At 37.0% G+C, this 19,760-nt stretch overlaps 1 long non-coding RNA gene across 3 annotated transcripts in view; it reads right to left on the bottom strand.

Annotated features, from left to right (window-relative positions):
* Positions 1-9,256: 9,256 nt before the first annotated feature.
* Positions 9,257-19,760, bottom strand: part of LOC120400664 — a 277,814-nt gene continuing 267,310 nt past the window's right edge. For 2 of the 3 annotated variants that reach the window (XR_005595966.1, XR_005595965.1), the window contains 3 exons: positions 14,503-14,622; positions 13,402-13,564; positions 9,257-11,136 (listed from right to left, as the gene is read on the bottom strand). This is a non-coding gene — a long non-coding RNA (uncharacterized LOC120400664). The remainder of the gene's footprint in view (positions 11,137-13,401; positions 13,565-14,502; positions 14,623-19,760) is intronic. The other variant, XR_005595963.1, reaches the window with a different exon arrangement.

Raw genomic sequence — 19,760 nt, 5'->3', positions numbered from 1 at the left:
AATATGCATAGTAATTTTGATCAGTGAAAAATTAACTTTTTATTTGGGTTCAAGGTTCTTGAGTAGGTGACATATTATACCAGGTTAGTATGGTAACCTACAAGGGTTGGGATTTATTTGTCTCTATAATCCATTTTTATATTTGTATATTTAAATCACAAAGCATGATCTAGGGAGCATTTTTGTGCAATTAGAGAGTGAAATATGAGGAGGAACCGTAAGAGAACAGTTCAGAAGCCAATCAGAATAGTCAGATGAATACCCTATTTGCACACAGATGGTACAAACTGTCACAAACTTGTATTGAGAGCACTGGTGAAGGAGCAAAGTTCTAACTTGAAGACTGAAAATGCAGTCAGAGTGAGACTATAAAGTGGGTGAGGTAACTGTTAAGAAGCTGAGAATTGGAATTTAGAGACTGTGCTGTATCCTGCTTTGCTGTCAGGGAATTAAGATATCTGAGTCTCAAACTGTTTTTCATATTTGAACAAAAAATGAATGAATTGCATGATAAATATCTGTCCATGCAGTTTTTTCATCCATGACCAAGAGCAGAAGAGTCCAAAAGAAATCGCATGTAAACACGTGGTCTTGTGAAATTTCCAGCCCAAGCTTGCAAGCCCAGCAGATTTTGATAGTTTGATTCTTATCCAAACTAACCCCAATTCTGAACCTTTTGAGACTTTGCTGCACAAAGTTACCTAGCAGGAGAGCTAATGGAATATGCAACCATGAGCCAAGTCTTTGCCTGGTTAGTTATACAGACTGATATGAGTATAAAGAGGAGTGATTCTCATGGTACTACTATTGGCTAGTCAGTATCCAACTTCCCCAAAGGTTTGAAGCAGCACAGGATCAGTTTTACCTTATATAAATGGCAGCACACAAGCTAGAAAAAATTTCCCCATGAGTCTCTCATCCATGCACTCACTGCACAATCTTTTACATTTCCTTTTCATGCTTCTTTCTGCAGTGATTTATATTATCAATACCCTAAATTAAAGAGTAAATTTTAAAATGTTGAGTTCTCGCTCTATATAGAAACTCTTCAGTACATCCTGCCTATTTGGTTTCACATATCAAGTCATTACTACCCTTTAAGTGATATAAGATGTCATTGATCTGCATGTTAACCTCCCCATTGAAATCAATGGCATGTCCTGTGTCAAAATCAATGGCAGAATATAATTCTAAGTATTCTACACAAAAAGTGCTAAGTACTACACCTTGACTTCCCTCTTCTATGCGTGGCTATTCAAAAGGGACTATTAAGTAGGCCAGTAAACTAATAATACTATTAGGCAAATTACATGGCAGACCAAGTCTGAATAATATAATTAATTAATCAAAACATTTCTAATCACCTTTTAGATATTACATTAATAAAAATACATGATAATGATTTTTCTAAGTATTAGGTAATAGTTCTTTATATCTCAGATTTATGCCAAAGCCACTACTGAAATAATAACTAGCTGACTTGTACAATGATGGCTGAACAACACCATTTCATACTCTATCATATTGAAAAGTCATTTCTCCCATATGGTAAGCCATTGTGAAAAGTTTAAATGAAGAAACCTGAAGCACAGATGAACAAAACAGTCTGTCTGTCCACACTGACCTGCAAAATCAGTGTTATCTATAGGGACATTTCTAGAGATCATCCCATATTAGGTAGCCATTATATTTCAGTAGGGAAGGGTGTGGGGGTAATTAATCAGTAATGTGGGAGCAAGATGACAACCTTCATGTGGTACTTCTGTTAAGGTGATTTTTGTGCTCTGTGCAAATCCACCAACATACCAATGTATCAATTGACCACTGGACGTCATTTTACCGACCTCACAGTAAATGTAGCAATGATTATACTTCCTGAAACTGCCCTTTCTAGGACCAAAAAAGAACAGTCCAGCCAGTCCTCCGAATATACCACCTTAATGTAGAAGGGATGTCCAGGGAAAAAGCAGATTACCTCTCAAGGACCCTCAAAGGCCATCACATTTGACATAGTGGCCCTCCAAGAAACGCATGTGAAAGAAGAAGATAAAAGCTGCCAGACATAAAATCTATGTCTATACCAAAATCACTGATGTCAACCATGCAAAACATGGGCTAGCAGTGTACATGAGAAATGGATTACAGGATGTAGATGTTTTGGACAATCATTGACCAGTGGAAGAGAGATCAACATGGTTAGAATTAGGGACATCATTAGAGTAAACACATACAAGCCACCTATCATGTGGCCTGATCCCATCTTATCTTCCCTTCCTCATCTGGCCATCTACATAGGTGACTTTAACAGCCATCACAAAGACTGGGGACACTGCTCAAGTGACACAGCTGGGGAGCAGATCTCAGAATGGGCCTCCCTTGAAGACTTCCACCTGCTCTATGATCCAAAGCAATCTAGATCTTTTTGGTCTGCAAGGTGGACAATGGATCACAACCCTGACCTGTGTTTTGTGACCAACAATAGAACAGAATAATAGAACCATCCTGAGTCACGTTCCACGTAGCCAACATCGCCCAATCATTCTCCAGATTGGCCTGGAAGTACCTCTTCTGCAGTCTGTGCCAAAGCCCCATTGGAGTTTCCACAAGGCTGACTGGCCCTCCTACACTTCAGAAACAGAATCTTGGATCCCTCGGCTTGAATCGATACCTAAAACTTTGGTCGTTTTACAAAAATCTTAAAATTGACTGCTAAGAAGTACATCCCGCGTACTTCACCCCCTGCTGGACAAAAGAATCCGAGTGTCTCCTTAGGAAATATGAAAAGAGGATGCAGCCAGATACCACCCCATCTCTCTCTCTCTCACCAGGAAGCTCACAGAATGGGTGTTGCTCCACTGTCTGTCTGATATCATCAAAGAGATCCTCCCAGTGGAGCAGACAGGATTTCACCCGAAGAGGAACTGCTGTGGCTAAGTAACTTCCCTTACCAGCCACATTGAGGCAGGATTCCAACTTAAGTGGAAGACAGGAATCGCCCTTGTTGATCTGTCCTCAGCCTATGACACTGTCTGGAGACAAGGCCTCCTCCTCAAGGTCTCCCCATCATTCACTGTCGGCAAATGATCTGCCTCTTAGCAGCTATGACTGGGGACCGCCGTATTAAGTACACCTGAATGGCCAGATCAGTAGACCAAGAAGTCTTCACTTGGGCATCCTTCAGAGTTCTGTCCTGGCTCCAATACTTTTTAATTTATACACTGCAGATATACCAGTGATGGAGTCAAGGAAATTCATGTATGCAGATGACATTGCGCTGTTCAGCATACAAGTCTCCATACCATCAGCTGCACCCTAACTCGAGATCTTAGCACAATGACTGAGTATTTCCAATGCTGGAAATATAAGACTAATACGAAAAAATAACATAACTGCTTTCCATCTGAACAATAAAATGGCTAACACCAAACTTGATGTGCAGTTCTGTGATGAGAGCGTCAGCCACAAAGCTAATCCATAGTATGTTGGCGCTACACTGGACCTGAATTTGACCTTTTGACAAGACCTCGAGAACACACATGATAAGGTCAGGTCTTGAGTCACATTTATCAGAAAATTGGCTGGAACATCATGGGGCTCCAGTCCACAGACCTTATGAACTGCAACAATTGCCTTGGTATATTCTGCAGCTTAATATTGTGCACCAATGTGGTCTCATAGCAGTCACACTAAACTCCTTGACACTCAACTCAATAATGCTATGCGCATAGTGTCGGGGACACTCAAATCTACTCCAGTTGACTGGCTCCCAGTTCTATTGCATATCCAGCCTCCACAGATTAGAAGAGCTGCTCAGACATCTCGCTTTCTTAATCATGTCAATGCAAATATAAGGATCCCACTTCACCAAGACCTGCAGAAGCCACCGAAGATATGATTAGAATCCCACAACCCTCTATGGAACTGTATAAAGATCCTTACACCCAACTTTGACGCTGAGGCTCAATGGAGAATCACATGGAGTACTTCGACCACTCAAAACAAACAGCTCGTCGTTGATTCTGTTGAGGAACCACCGGGTTTTGGTTAATGTTGAAAAGACTGGTGCAGATTGAATAGCATCAGGACATCTCATGGGAAACATGGACAAACCCTCTTTAAATGGAAAGTGAGGCAAACACCTGTACATGACTGTGGTCACCAGGCACAAATGATACAGCACATTATATCAGAACGTCCCCTTCCTTTTTTTTTTTTGCAGAGGGCCTGAAGGACATTCACCAGCTCATTGCTGTGGCAATGTGGCAACTAGGGGAAAGGCATAGCTCAGTGGTTTGAGCATTGGCCTGCTAAACCCAGGGTTGTGAGTTCAATCCTTGAGGGGGCCACTTAGGGATCTGGGGCAAAAATCAGTACTTGGCCCTGCTAGTGAAGGCAGGGGGCTGGACACAATGACCTTTCAAGGTCCCTTCCAGTTCTAGGAGATAGGTATATCTCCAATTATAATGTGCTGGCTATCAAACTTAGATATTAATTTGTAGTTGTTGCTACCTACCCAAGCCATATGGAAGAAGATTGGTAATGTAGTAGATATGTTTTTTTAATTACATCTCTTAAATATATATATATATATATATATATATATATATATATATATATATATATATTGAGATGATAGGTAAAATAGCCATTACATTTCTGCTTTAACAAAAGGTTTCATTAACAACTCAAGATAGGAACTACAGTGCAAACTACTCTACTGACAGAGGTAGTGCATATAGCCTACTTCAAAAATAACATAATAATGTCATGACTTAATAGTGTTTAATATTTCCCTTGTGTTTCTTTAAGGCTAGAGAATTGACCTTTTTTTCCCTCCCTTGGTGCTTGACTGTTGACACTTCAAAGATCTTTGTTGATCAACCAAACCTCACCCTCCAATTTCTTCTTTAAACTACATTTGTGAAAGAGCACTGTTGTTGCTTTGAAAAAACCGATTAGACAAGACAGCTACATAGAACATTTAGTGAGATGGGGGCTAAAATCCTACACTGGGGTTGGCAGCTGTGATAATGATGTATAATTTAATTGACGCTATACTGTGATCCTCAGTAGAACTTCAAACCTTTTCCCATGTTTATGCATTATTCAGACTAATGGCGACCCTGAAATAGAAAAAGCTTCTTATCTCTTAAAACTTTTATTGCAAAGAGTTCAAAATGCACAAAGTGAAGTGCTGTTCAGTATGCGTTAATGCAACGTGAAAGGATGCTGTTTTCAGCCCATTTTAGTGTCATTGTCCTGGCAACAAGATAGGCATGATTAGATGCACTAGAAACCATGAAAGCAATGGCATGCATAAGAAATCTAAAGTTGTAAGTTATTTTTTAATTTAAACTTTTATATGCTACACAGGAGTAAAAAATTCTATCCTCCCAAGCAATTGAAGCTATGTCTGGTCATCATTTCTTTTTATTATTTCTCACTGCATATTTTTAAAAATATATAAATTCCATAGGACTACATAAAAATTCAGTTTTCTATAATCTAATCAGTGCAAAGAGGTATATTTTATGTAATTTCAACAGGTTAACTGTCTGTTCCTAGTAGAAATTTAATATAGTCACAATATCTGTATTCATCTTTAAGACTAACTCAAAGGAAGATTAAGTAAAATAATTACTGGTTGTTTAATGATAGCACTTTTGCAGATTTCCCCCAACAAACATTGCAAATTGATCCTGTAAAAACATTGGTAGTAATCACCTATATTTTGACAGGCCATTGTCCCATGCACAATATCCTCATACAAGATTATGCTTGTCAGGAGTTGGAGTAATCTGTATGGAGTATGAGAAGTGGATAGGTTCAACTACAGGTTCATCCTGAAATATGAACTATGTACACCCACTTCTTAGCCCTGTATTGCAACATTTCTGGACAGCGGCAGTCATCGGGCTTGTCTTCACTACCGGGGTAAGTCGACCTAAATTTCACGTAACTGGAGTAGCGTAACTTAGGTCGACTTACCCCGGTGTCTCCACTGTGCTGTGTTGATGAGAGATGCTCTCCGGTCAATTTACCTTACTCTTCTTGAGGAGCTGCAGTACCGAATAGACCAAAGAGCACTCTGCCATAGCAGGTCTTCACTAGACCTGCAGCATCAATTGCAACAGCATCAATCTCCTGATAGTGAAGACAAGCCCATAGAGTGTTCATAAAGCAGCCCTCCACTATTCCCCTCCAAATACATACTCAAGGCAGAAAAAGTTCACCCTGTGATCAGAACCCATGGCTCTTTTTCTGTGTATGTAGATTTGGGCTATTTACAAAAATTGTGTATCATGTAATGTTCCAATCATTGCAGTACTTCTCATTTTGGAGATATAAACAAATACATTGAGAAGCTGGCAACTGCCCTTGCCATGAATCAAGAAATGTCTACTGGCAAACTGACTTAGGTTCTCAGACTCATTTTACAGATAATGCAAATTACCATGTTCACTGTTTGGAAAAGGAATTGAAATGAGCAACATAGATCAACCAAATTTGCATGCAGAGTACATGATATTATCCTATGTTCTCAGCACATATAGCCTGCTCTATGAGAGCTGTATTTTTATATAGCACATATGTGCTTGTCTAATATAGTTAATTCAGACTTAACTGTAAGTAACTTTATAAACTGGGTACAAATATTGGAGAATATCTGAAAACCTATACACATTCATTGGAACTGTTAAAGAAAAATATACTGATCAATTATCATGTCAATTTTCAACTAGAGATTGATGGTCAGTTGGCTCTTACTGTATGTTAGTCCAAACAGTTCTTATTTCTACCAAAGTGCACAAAAATAAGAGAATAGGTCAAAATGTTAAAGCAGATTTTACACAGGAGTATAAATTAAGCAAATCATATTGCCCAAACTGCATTTTATTACATTTTCCTCAAGGTCCATAATAATGAATCTATATGATTAATTTCAGGTAACAGATCACTTTTAGACAGTGCTGCCCAGTGACCTACACAAAAAAAGGAATGAAAATTGAAATACACCAATACAATATTTGTATACAGTACTGCACGTGTTTTAATGCAGATAATAGTAATGTACGTTTACTTAAGATATTTGATGAAAAAAGATTAAGAACTCCCTAATGAACAGCTTATGAGGATGATAATTTGTAAAATGTACTTTGTAAATGAGAAGACAATTTTAATTTCAAAAGGAAAGAAATTGTTCAAACACCACTTAGGCTGTGACACAAAGTAAGAAATAACAGAGGCAGTCAAAGTTAAAGTTGATGCTCACTGAGGGCCAGATTCTGACATGCTGAATAGCATCTTACCCAATCAAGTCCTACTGAAGTTAATAAGGCCGCTTAGGGAGGAATATTCTAAGCAACATGAGTATTAGATTCTGGCTATGGCCATGCTGCTATGAAAAAAGGTAAAACAACCAATGTTAAGATCAAAGTATAAATCAGAGGGCTCTATACGCCTTTCAATGTCCACCCACATGCATTAACATATTAACATTAATTGATTTTTCAATAAATACTGTAGATCCCCACTGTTTTGCTACTCTAACTTTTGAAAAGTTATAGTAGTTCTGAAAAGCTACACATTAGCACAAAGAAAGGTTAAATAAGAAAAAAACATACAACCTCTGGACATCAATCATTTTATTATTCTCAAAGGGAATAAGGAAAAAGGCAGGGAAGAGAAGGAAGTGGAGAGGGGAAAATACAAAAAGGACATTAATAATGTTTGAAATTTTTCATTTTTTTTTGCTAGATTGTTTTTCTATTTATTTTATTTTGTAACCTTAAATATTTTTAATGTAGGGTTTTATTTATTTATTTATTCATTGCATGAAATATTTAGTCTTTGGTACCTTGTGAAATGACATTACACACAAACACACTGAAAACAGTTGAATTAAATGGATTTTTGACACTGTAGGAGTCAATAACATTTAGAAATGTTCTGGTTATTATGTAAATCTTTATCTTTATGGATCATTGAATGATCAGATAATAATGGCTCCATCAGACCTATTTCAATCTAGCCTATCAGTCCTATTAGTACAAACACACACATTAAAACTCCTCGGTAAATTTGAGGTGGTAAGTGACTAGACATGCACATTTTGAGTCTCATTACAACAGAGAATGCTATCTATATTTGATGGTCAAGAGAAGATCTTTAAGTGTTGTGGGCTCTGCATTGACATATTCTATAATTCTTCAATATACATTAGAAATCTTTTTTCCTTTCTTCATCAAATATTACATTGTGCCTTCAAGAGGCACCCATCTCCAGATTAATCTCTCTGTTTCTGAGTGTCCAGGCTGACTACCAGATATATGGTAGCATAGATATGACTCTGGAGGTCTGATTCTCTTCTCACTTATACCAGTTTTCACTGGCATAATTCCATTTAATGCAGTCCTGATTTACACCACTGTGAGAGGAGAATTAGGCCCTAGTTGCTAATAGCAGCAGCTATACCAAATACGTCAGTGAGGTCTTCCCAGTTAAACACAGGCAATGAAACTATCCATTATATTTATTGATGATGTTATAAAAGTGCTTTAACTCAGAGTTTGGAGGAGTGTTCTATTTGGATAACAAGCTGATTTTTAGGTAGGATATGGCAGATTGTACACACCAACCCATTTGTCACAACTTACCCTAGTATGGAAAGGTACATTGAGGGAAATGGTTAGCCAATAAGACTACCTGATTCTTCTCAAGAAATCAGAGAGTATCAAAGGGTCTGTGGCTTCTAAAAACACTGAACAAGTATGCAAAGTCTTTTGATAGACAGGAAACCTCCCACACTTAGGAAACGTTTCTTTTATAATTCCATACTTGGGGACCAAAATAATTGGCCTAATTTTCAAAAGTTCTAAGTATGCAGCAGCTTCCATTGAATTCAATAAGGAACTGATGAGTATCTTACACTTTTAAAACTCAGTCAACTCAATTAGCTACCCAAACAAATGTTGGCCACAAAATTTATTACTTTCTTCCACTTCAGAGTCACACAGATGATTGTCTCTGAGTCACTGTAATAAGAAGGCTAAACATTTTTTGACTGGATTATTGTGGGATATAAGTGAGGGAAACGGACTATAAATTTCAGAGATGGATAATTTTTTTCTTCTTCTTAATGGGTTTTCTTGTTGTGCCATACATCAATGAATAACTTTTACTTCAGATAAAGCCAGGACCACAACCTTGTACAGCTTGTTAACTTGTTTATTTTTTTTTATTCGATTTACCGCTAAACCTTCTAATATGGAATTATTAGATTTCAATATATCATAAGCAAAGTTACTTACACACAAAAGTCAACTTTCTCCAGCTAAAGGTTGGATTATATGTGGGTCAGAGGGATTTAGATTTATAAAAACAGCATTTACAGTAGTTGCTGCTAATATGGACCATCATTTCTTTTTAAATATGAAGTCTGGGACAAGGTGAAGAGCACTTCCTTAATCACCAGTAACCAAGGAGTAGTTCTTACTCACAGTTCTCAGAGGTTCACAGGGATGGGAACTGAAAATACAGTCAAGCACATTGGCCTTGGCTAAACAAGGAAATTATGCCACTCTACTGGTACAGTTAAGGCAGCACAACCTTCACATACAATATGCTTATTCTCATACAGCTTCTTCATGTACAGAAAAGGAAGTAAGACATACTGGTGTAAGGCACCTTTAGAGTTCTATAACTGCACCCAAAATAGGGGCTGTGCTGGTGTAAATATGTTACTTTAAAAAAATCACTCTTAATCAGCTTAGTTATATCAGGACAAAAACTGCACATAGACTAAGCCTCAAGGAAAGTCCAAACACAACTCCCTGACACTCAGAGGAAACAGGAGCTCTAAAGGAGTTAGAGCTTCACACAGTCATTTTAAGAACACTGTTTTGAGGAGTATTGAGAATAATTATTTTGAGCATTCACAAACCTGACTGAAGTCAACAGAGGCTGCAGGTGCTCAGTACCTCTGAAAAGTGAGCGTAAAATGATTGAGGTTCAGCCCAAACTAAGATTTCAGTTTTTAGTTTCTTTTCACTGTGATCTCAAGAGCAAAGGCTGGGGGAGAAAAAAATGCTTTTAAAAAAGATTTTGCTGCTGTTGCTGAATTGTGTGGCTCCCTCCACCCAATTAAAAGCCATTTTTCAGTTTAACACATACATACATGCCAATATTTGTTCTAATCCTCAACTAATTGAAGGTTAAAGATTTGTGTTTGAAAACTGATAACATGAAATCTGCTTCCAACATGAGCCCAATTTCAGCCTGAAACAAGTCTATATATGACTAAGTGTAAACCCCTAAAAAAAACCCTGTATTTTATAATGGATGTGGGACACCGTCTTAATGAACAGGAATGCTAAAATACCAATAGCTTTTTATTATTGGCACTTTTGAGTCTCACTTTCCAAAATCAAATGATCTGTCCAAAGTTCCTGTCCTCTCACTCTCTCTCAATTTTTTTGAAGGTATTAAGCAAAGATGTTTTCTGAAGGAATTTAATAATGGCTCTCAAAAGAGACAATGTACTGTAAGTACTCTTTAGATCATGCTTTCAAGGGTTAACACCTAAAATCAATGCTATTTAACCATCAACATTGTTGTCTTTGACTATTACTAGAAAGGGAAAGTCAAAACAAGTGTGGCTCTTTCTTAGTCACTCTGGTATGTGTATAGGTTTCATCATTTTGAATTTCTGATATATGCTCTTACCACATTTAGCAGACAATCTCCATGTGTTCGTTTTATTTGTTGACCTAATTAGGAGAGTTTGTTTTTGCCTACTAATTCTTTAATGTTGGTGATACTTCATAACTGTTCCAAATCTCCTTTATCCACATTTATTTTCCTGTAATTAATTCCTTATATTCCCGATTTAAAAATTTTCTCAGGTTTACAAATATAACTTTGGTTAAGGAGTTTTTAATATGTGGACAGACATTTCAGGCAAAGTAGAGTGTATGAAGATGTGAAATGGGACCAATTAAGACCTTGATCTTGCAGGAAAATACAGGAAGTCTGCAGGAAACCGTGTGCACCTCCATGGAGCCCCTTTGACTTAAATGAGACTCTATGAGGGTACAGGGCTCTGCTGTGTGCACTCCACTTCCTTGGAAGTGAACCCTAAAGTAAAGAGAAAAAGTGAACTTAAAAAACCAAACCATTGCACAGTCTCAAATGCTCAAATAAACATTCATATTTTCTTTTAAACATGCACAAAGATTAGCTTTTTCAGACTTCCTCAGTATTTGAAAGAGTCGCATCTGTTACTTTATGTACTTTTAGACTAAAATTGCAGGCCCAAATGTTCAAACAAGTTTGGCTCCCAGATCCCTACTTAAGCACCTAAATACAAGCAGCCTAATTTTCAAAGTTACTGAACTTCCAAGGACTTTATAGGGGTTTGTGGGTTTTTAACTGCTTCTGAAAATCAGAACCTTTTATGTAGGTTTCAGCTGATCTTTGGGTCAGCACCTGAGCCTGAGCATGGATGGTATACAACATATCTATAAAAATGGAACTGATGATAAAGCTTAACATAAGTAATATGCTCAATATGACATGAATATATATGCTGATCAGTCTGCAGACAGCCTGAAAGAGTCACACTCTATAATTACATTCAAACAATAATGTAAGCATTTTTCTCCTCCTTAAAATTAATACCTCATAAGTGATACTATTAGGACTCTCACAACCTCTATGCATCTTTTGCCATAAATTTAACTATAATGTGACCTGAAACAGCAGTTGAAATATGATTCTGTTGCACTTGTATGATAAAAACTTGATTTAGGCATGAAAGATTACCATCTCAGTCCCTCTTAGATATAGTGAGTATGGCTACACTGCCATAAAATAGCCATGGCTTGCCTGTGTCAGCTGATTTGAGCTTGTGGGGCTCAGGCTGCGTGGCTATAAAATTGCAGTGTAGACATTCAGGCTTAGGCTGGACCTTGAGCTCTGGGACCTTGTGAGGGGAGAGAGTGCCAAATCGCAGGCTCCCACCCAAGCCTGAACATCTACACTGCAATTTTATAGCCCACAGCCTGAGCCTAACAAGCCCAAGACAGCTGACATGGGCCAGTCATGGGTGTTTTATTGCAGTGTAGACATACACAAAGGGGCAAAACGCATTACATTATTTTATACAGCTGGAAGAACAAATTGGATTTAATAAATTCAAACTGTTAATATGTGCCCATAAGTATGACATTCCCTTACTAGCATCCTGGTTTTCCCTCTGTCTCTGCTTCCATAAAGATTTGTCACACAGCTATGCAGTGAAGATGCAAGTTAGGTTCATAATTATTGTGAGATAACACATTAGGCATAATTCTATTTTCCCCATAGATAATATTGTTTCCAACTTAGGTAATACGTAGTTACCATGGAAAGTAGTCTCTGAACAATAATGTTTGGTATTTGACCTGGACCATGTAGATCCTGAATAGGGCCGAGATCCTATAGAAATTAACCTTTTGGCAATAATTATCAAAGTAACTTTTCCCATACTATAATTCACAGATGTCCTTTTAGATCTGATATCACTAGAGATCAGTAAATGTTTGTGATTGTCTCAAGAAGCACAATAATCTTCATCATTCAGGGATATGCTATTATCAAATTGCCCAACACTTTTGCAGGGGGTCCCCAAAGACAATGCATGGGGACACCATTCCATTAACGCTCCATCACTGCCCTGATAGTTTCAATGAACATCTAAAGAACACTGCCACGTGCATATAAAGAAATGTCTATGTGCTTTCAGACATTAAATACTTTTCCTTTTATAACATGTATTGGCATTCCAAAGCACTGTGAAAAATGAATTCAGGCAGGGAATAGGTATTTGCAAAGCTAGAAATCTACTTTCTGATTTAAGATAAACTAAAAAGAGGATTTAATTGTCTTCTCCGAGTTATAAATCCGTCTTAAAAATTTGAATCATAATGTGTTATCTTGGCTCAGCGAGAAAAAGAAAATCCAGTTGATTTGGAACTCCAGGTTTTACTTTTAGGCTTCAGTTTATCTTGAACACTAGATACCAAAATATAAGCAACTAGAAAATACAATTTGCTTTCCTTATATTTCTCCCAATAAAACAGTGGGCCAATTTCACCTCCTGGCATAAGTTTACTGATTTGATAGGAACTAAATGAGGAATAAATTTGGACTCTTATTTAGCATCACTAGGTTCAATCATTGTTGATTAGAGGGCTTATTTTCAGAGATGTTGAACACCAAAGCTCTTTTGACTTCAGTGAGAGCTGTGGGTGTTCAGCATTTGGAGCAGTAAGTCCCTAAAGGATTACAATATATAAATGTTTGGCTGAGAAACAAGAACCATGTAATACTATTCAGCAAGGTCTCTAAAGAATGGCTTACCAGAGATTGGAACTCTGGTGAAAAAGTTCAGCTTTCGCTCAACTGGAGAGGTTTACAAAATCAATAGTCTTCACTTGACCTGCAAAGCTAAAACGAAAACTGCCATATTGTCCCTCCTCTTGTAACAGGAGATGAGGTTCTTTTATTTGAGAATTTGAAAAATCTGTAAAAAAAAAAGTTTAATTTAAAAAAAAAAATCTATTATTGGAGATTTTCATTTGACTTTAATTAAGGTCCCCAAAGTTTTCTATTCACTATACTTCTGACAATTTATTACAAAAGTACTCAAGTACAAATGTACTCCTACAAATGGATCCATGGTGCGCAGAGCCCCATTGAAGTCAATGCTGCTCCATGAGGAGGCAAAAGTCCACTTTGCATTTACCATTGTAGGATAGAGTCAAGTGTATGGGCCAGTTCCTCCACTAGTGTAAATCACTGTAGCCATTGACGTCAGCAGAGCTCTGCTGACTTACCCTAGCTTAGGATGTGCCCTTTATTTCTCCAGATGTATACATACTACATCATATATTTCTTTTATGGACACTGTGGCTAGGAATTGATAGCTGAGTGCCTAACTCCCTTGAGATACTTTGGAAATCCCAGTTTATATTTTGGGTTCCACTCTCCAATAAGCTCCAGTAATGGTGTTGTAGAATTACACTTTTACTGGTAAAATAGAAATCTAATCGGAATTTATTATATTAATATTTCAGTTTGTAGTAATAGGATTTTTTGTTTGTATTTTGTATAATTTAGAATGAAGGATAAAGAATAATAATATAGCATGTATTGGTGTATGATTTGACCATATTTTGCCAGCCACCCTTTCTGAAAGCAGAAAGGAATGGCCTAATGGGCCATTGGTAAAGATGCATTAGCCAGAATTTGTGTCTGAAGCGGATTTCAAGGCAGTGACAGACCTTTAGGGTCATCACTTTGTTGTAGGTTTAGCATTTTGAAATAATTAAAAGAATGCAATGATTGTTTTCTATTGCATTGCAATTTTATGTTCCTGTTCAAATGCTTAGTGTAAATCAATCTTGTTTCATGTGTGAATGAGGAATGTGTGTGTTAGAAGAAAAGTGTGAAGGCCATTACCGGACCGGATGTTCTAGGAAGGAACTGAAGACAAATGTAAGGGTGCCAGGAGATTGCAACACGGCCCTATTGAAATGTCAAAGGAGGGCAGATTGACAGCTCTAAAGATGAGACAGGCACCTATTAATGGGGACAAGATAGCTGTGATCAAAACCAGCATGGGATAACTCCCTGAGATACTTAATAAAAAAACAAAATTAAAAATAAGAACAACAATTAATTACAGCATGATGGTGCAAAACTCATTAGTCCCAATGAAGGAAAATCACTACATAAACAAGGTGCCTTGCCAAGAAACTTTGGGTTTGTCCTGCCAAGACTTCCCCGGAGCATCGTGTTGCAACCAACAGAACCTGGCTCCTACCTACCTACCCCTGATCAACCTAGCTGGCCACTAGATTGATCCGTACTCTGGACTGGTAACTATAACATCGACTGTCGGGACTGTGTGTGTATATATATGATTGAATTCATATGCTAATTGTTGTATCTCCAATAAATGTGGTGTGTTTCCTTTCCCCCTGCAAAAAGATTTGGTATGCTTCTTATAAGCATAAGTGTCTATGTGACTAAACCCCATTACCCACCAGTGAAAGTTTCTGGTAGGCTGGCCAGAAAACTAGAATCCATTCCAAAAAAAGCTTTGAGGTTTCTATGTTTGTTTTCATTCCACACTGGAACAAACCCAAGACCTTTCAAAAACTTTTGTGAAAAAAACCAGAACAAAACAAAAAAACAACAAAACACACCACAAGAGAGCAACCCACACCAAAACAGCTAGTAGTCCAGGGAACCCAGGTTCAAGTCCCTGTTCCCTCTCATAGCATAGACTTAAATAGTCTCACAAAGCCCAGTTGAGTGTCCTAACCAGTACGCTACTCTGGAGTCAGACATATTTTTTTTCTCTCTCTCTCTCATTTTAACCAGAATTCCACCATGGCCCTGAGAAACCTTCCCAGTGAAAGGTTCACGGAAACCAATAAGCTATGGTGAAAAATTTTGGTTTTGGTGGAAAAAAATATCTGCATTTTCTGACAAAACATTTTTCACTGAAAAATTTCTGACCATCTCTAGTTCCACATGCATGCTGAAGAAAATACCAAAGTCAAAGTATAAGCAGAGGTTGACTTTCACTGCTTGCCCTTACTTTACAAAAATGGTTACCAACATTATGTTTTTGTTTTAACAAGCTAAAAATTATTTTGGAACTAACAATGCATTCTCTAGAGCACACACATTATAACAGGTAGTAAACTGAAAACTTTCCATTAAATGTATATGTAGTCCTCAAAACAAACAGTTCTTTAATTAGTAACAATACTGCACAGACTCTGAATTAAAAAGCAATACTATCATGCAGCATAACTTACTGTGTGTCATTAGAGATCATTTTTCCAAAACAACCTTGTTTTTGTCTCTTTTCAGAAGAAATTCTTAAGCAACTTTGTCTGCTTGAAACAGTTAAGTTTCTTTTCTTATAAACATACAGAACAAGGTAACAGCATTACTCAATAGTCACGTGTGGGGTTATTTTCAACCTGCCAAATAACTTCTTCAGTAAATATCTAAGTTTTCAGGATCTGGTTCCTTTGGTTAAGGGCTAAGAGATTGGACTGATGCACTTCTCATTTGCCAGTTTCAATTAAAGTAATACAAATAAAGAGGAGTTTGGGCCCTAAAACGATACTATTAACTTCTTGAAATTTCAAAAAAGTAACATATATGCCTGAATCACGTGCCTCTGAAAAGAGATCATGCAGCACAGAGTGAATAACAGTTTGTAATTTGCAAGAAAGAGGACCAGTAACAGCATTGTGAGCTATGAGTAGTGTGATAATGGGATTTACAGGAACAGAAAATAATTTGCAGATATGCTGTTCTGGCCACCTTTGCCTTAACAGCCCAGTTTAAGTGCCTGCTGGAACTTTTCCCTTGAAGGTACAGTAGGTGGAAGATTTGTAATGCTTTAATGCAACAAAGGGAACTATAGTAGGGAGGGAGGGAGGGGCAAAAGTCTCCTGCTGAGATACTGTGATACATTATTAAAACTTCTTTTTAATATTGATGCTACTCTTTAACCTCAGATCACAACACTGACAGAAGAGGAAAACTGAAAGTGCTATTAAAGCTGAGATACACACAGCATGCTGTGGCAGTACTTGTAAGAAACAAAATTCCTAAGGTGCATCCAATCAACAATATCAAGAAAGACTTGGGGGAAAAAGACATCCTATCCAGCATGTATAGTCCCTTGGTCCAAATATTTATGTAACATCATTGATGCTCACTGGGCCATTTCATTATCAGATCTTGATAACTCATGTTTTCTATAAACAAATGTCATGCAAGGGAAGCAAAACAAAGTGAACTTTACAAAATTGCAAAGTTGGCATATTTAGTGAACTATTCACAAAATATACAGGGTAATTCTCCTTTGCAGTTTCCATCAGCTGAAGAAAATGGATTGCAGCCTTCAAAAACCATAAGTGTTTTTTTAGCACAGCAGATTTTTTTTTCAATAAAGTTAATACAATTTATCTTTATTAACACATCAACACCAATATAGTCAACCAGCCAATTACTGATGCTGGCACTGCATTTTAGAACATTCATGTTCTCTAAAACAAATGTCTGCCTAATCATTACACAAAATATACTAAACCTGTTTTGAGTGCAGGATTTTTAGTATATTTTTCCCCCCTCTCTTTTTTAAATAATGTAACCAGCAGAAAGCAAGCTATAAGCATCTGGCCCCAAGTCTCCATAATGAAAACAACAATCTTAATATTCTCACAATCTTGAAAACACTGGTTTCTAATTTATCTGTATATTTTTAGATGAAAAACTATTTCTGACATTCCAGGGCCTTAAGTGAACTTTTGCTATTTATATAGTAAGTAACTATAATTCCTCTAGGAAATAAACGATTTACATAAACTAACAAGCAAACAAATTAAATTCCCTGTTTGCTTTCAGATTCTCCCTCAAATCTAAGAGACAACCTAAAATCTTAAGCATTCAAAACAGCTTTGTTTCCTTTAGCTGAACATTAACCCTGGCTTTTTTAATCTCACCCACACATTCATTATAAAAAAAACTTTTATCACTTACCGCCCTTCCAGTGTTTGCTTTTGGTCCTACTTAGCTTGCTCAGCGTTGGTCCAGAGAAGAACAACATCAAAATGAAAAGAAGTTCAAGCATAGTAATTTCCCCCCATTTCACTGATGATAACATTTCCACAAGTTATTTTCATAAAATCTGTTACATCTTCTCTCCCACTTTCCACACACTGTTTGCTTAAGGCGGAATCATTAATCACTGAAAAATCACAGCAAGTAGTTGTTTTGCCATCCTTAGATGTTGAAGTAATATCTCAGTGAGGTAGCCCTGAGGAAAGCTACACATTTCTCACTGATCCAGTTTCTCCCACACAACATGCAGCCAGCCCTGCTGCTACTATAGTAGCTATAAAATAATTTCTGCTCTTCACTTTGGTTTCAGTGGGAATATATTCCTCAGCTTTCAGCGTGAGCTTGATTGAAAATGATAAAAACAGTAATGCTAGTGTCCAGCAGAAAAGAGAAAAAGATGTCAGGATTGTGGAAAAAAAGATGAGAATCAGTTGTACTGACAGCTTTAAGCCTGAGTGTCTGATCCTAATAGCCGTGCAACCAACCAAATTGCTCTTTTAAGAGTAATAAGGCTTCAGTGAAAGCTGGTGTCACTGCCACTTGGGTAGGTAAAGCTGGGCTTGAAAATCACCAAGAAACCTGCTAGAGATAACGACTGCCACAGTCCCAGTTCAGAATGTTAAGGGCTGAGCACAATACAGTATGCACACAGAGTATTAATCTCTATTGTGTGGAGATTTCCTGCTTTATAGCATATAAATGTTCAAGACTTAACTGCACTTTACTAATGCTTTAGTTCACCTAGTGCCTTTTAAAATAGAATTTAATCTTTGTTTCACTAATTATTCACATAATTGTCTGAAATATTTATTAGATGGAAAATTACAAGCCTGTGATTTTTTTGAGAGAGTAACCAGCAGGAAAGATAAGTCCTCAGCAGTATTAGTAATCTGTTTCTCATATAGAAAAAACATTGTATTGTATATTCTTATTGTCCCTGTCTTTATGATCTTAAAGCATGGGAGAACAAACTTTCAGACTTACATATTGTAGTCACAATCTCTGAGTTAATATTTGTTTATATTCTTATAGAAATAATACACCTACCTAAATCACATGATGGCTATTCATATTTAAGAATGTCACTGTCCCAAAATATGTTGCCAAAGCTGGATCAGTAAAGACAAGATCTTTCAGCATAACTATTCTGATTTTCCTAAAAGACTATACAGGGAAAGATTATCACATTCTGACTGCTTGAAATAAACAGAGTCCGGAGATGTCCAGCATCTACTTAAGTATGCCCTGTAGCTTAAAATTGTCTACAGCTTGGCATTTAGTTATTTCCGCATGATCATTTAATATTAAGCCAGTGAGCCACAAACCCTGTACTGTAGATCTATATAATAAAAAAAATCAATGTCCTTAGAATGACAAAGCAATGATAGCCACAAATTCCCTGAAGATACCACATTTTTAACGGCGACATGGTGCAATGTCAATGCAACATTAAAAGATGATTATAAACCAGAAGTATTGCTCGTTTGTTCAAATAAATAATTGTGCTTTGACTAGCATGAACAGCTAATATAACCAGTGAAAAACGTAAACTTTAAAAAAAAATGAACATTGGCCTCATAAACAAGAAAATATTATGGATCTACCAACCTTTTCTCCACTTTCAAAAATGGAAAAATTGGTGGGGAAACAAATATTTTCATGGGCCAATTAAAGGGTGTAATATTTGCATGTAAACAGAAAACAAATGCATTTTGATATACTGTACTCTTTAATCCCTTTGCACATTAATTACCAAGTTACAGACATCTTGTCAAATGACATGTGGGATCTGTTATATCAAGGCTGGTATTTATGGATCTTGGTTGCCAAGAAATAAGATCAGTGTCTATGTTGACGAGGCACTAAACTGCTGCTTCTATTATGAATCTTCTCCTTAGCCCATTCCTAATTCACAGTCTCATAATTTGTTTCTAAAAGTATCTTTTCTCCCATTCCCCCCCCAACATTACTGAAAAGGGGCAAACATGCCAACAACACTGCCCTGAAAACTAGACAGTTGATTGTTACAATACTGCCAAACATAAGCATTCTAAAATTGAGTCAGC

The sequence above is a fragment of the Mauremys reevesii genome, linkage group 1 (genome assembly GCF_016161935.1).
Source record: "Mauremys reevesii isolate NIE-2019 linkage group 1, ASM1616193v1, whole genome shotgun sequence".
Lineage (NCBI taxonomy): Eukaryota > Metazoa > Chordata > Testudines > Geoemydidae > Mauremys > Mauremys reevesii.
Note: the sequence above shows the minus strand (reverse complement) of the source record. Positions and strands in the feature narration are given on the sequence as shown.